This window comes from Scylla paramamosain, chromosome 22, assembly GCF_035594125.1.
Source record: "Scylla paramamosain isolate STU-SP2022 chromosome 22, ASM3559412v1, whole genome shotgun sequence".
In the NCBI taxonomy this organism is placed as follows: Eukaryota; Metazoa; Arthropoda; class Malacostraca; order Decapoda; family Portunidae; genus Scylla; species Scylla paramamosain.
This window is the reverse complement of record NC_087172.1, coordinates 19,074,495-19,074,929: the sequence shown is the minus strand read 5'-3', so window position 1 is coordinate 19,074,929 and position 435 is coordinate 19,074,495.

Genomic DNA, 435 nt, shown 5'->3' with positions numbered 1-435 from the left:
AGAGAGAGAGAGAGAGAGAGAGAGAGAGAGAGAGAGAGAGAGAGAGAGAGAGAGAGAGAGAGAGAGAGAGAGAGAGAGAGAGAGAGAGAGAGAATTCTTCGTTTTACTCGTATCTCCCCAGTCACCCAAACAAGACACTAACACACACTTGATAAGACAGAAAAAGATAGCCGCGTATTTCCCAGCGTGTTATCTGGTAAGCAAATACACACACACACACACACACACACACACACACACACACACACACACACACACACACACACACACACACACACACACACACACACACACACACACACACACACACACACACACACTGATTATTTTAAAAAGTGCAATATACAGTAAGATAACTGAAGCGAGAGAGAGAGAGAGAGAGAGAGAGAGAGAGAGAGAGAGAGAGAGAGAGAGAGAGAGAGAGAGAGAGAGAGA